Here is an 811-nt window from a genome sequence, read left to right on the forward strand (position 1 = left end):
AGTCAGTAGAGGCACGGTTATGCGTTACACGGAGTCACATTCGTGTGTTGATTGCAGAAACCCCACCGTTCGACGGGCGTCCCTCGTATTCGATGTGAATGCCGCTCCCGAAACCCAAGGGTCCGACGTGCGTTTCCTCCGGTGACGCCGTTCTGGAGGAGGTGGAGGTATTTAATAGAGTGAACGCCACGTGTCGGCGCTGCGGAATCCAAAAGGACCGACGGCCATCTCATCCGTCGGTGAAGTGAACGCCGCGTGTCACCGTTCCGTCGCCTGAGGTCAAGAAGCAGTTATTTAAGCCGAGCGGCGTCCGCCACCACTAGACATCATCCTGCTTCTCCCTCTTTCGCCGGCAATCTTAGGAAATCATCCATCTTCCTCTTTTCGTTTGTGACGTTCCCTGCCATGGTTCGGCACAAGATAACTACTTATGCGATGCTTACTCCCGAGCGTCACTTTCAGTTGCAGGAGGACATCCGTTCGAGGCGCGCCGCTCGGGTCGCAGCGGGCATGTCTCCGGACTCGCCGGGGCCGGAGGAGATTGGGGAGGTGGAGGAAGTGGAGGGGGATGCGTCGGAGCTCATGCAGGGAGTTGATCCAGTGGGGGGAGATGTGATGGAGAAGAGGAGGGGGTGACAAGGATGAGGAGGACGACGTGGAAGGCGTGGAAGAGGATGACGAGGACGTCGAGGAAGGCATGGACGAGGATGAGGAGGACGACGAGGAAGGTGTGGACGAGGACGACGAGGAAGGCATGGAAGAGGATGAGGAGGGCGATGAGGAAGGTGTGGACGAGAACAACGAGGAAGGC

This window comes from Triticum aestivum, chromosome 7D (assembly GCF_018294505.1).
Source record: "Triticum aestivum cultivar Chinese Spring chromosome 7D, IWGSC CS RefSeq v2.1, whole genome shotgun sequence".
Taxonomy (NCBI): domain Eukaryota; kingdom Viridiplantae; phylum Streptophyta; class Magnoliopsida; order Poales; family Poaceae; genus Triticum; species Triticum aestivum.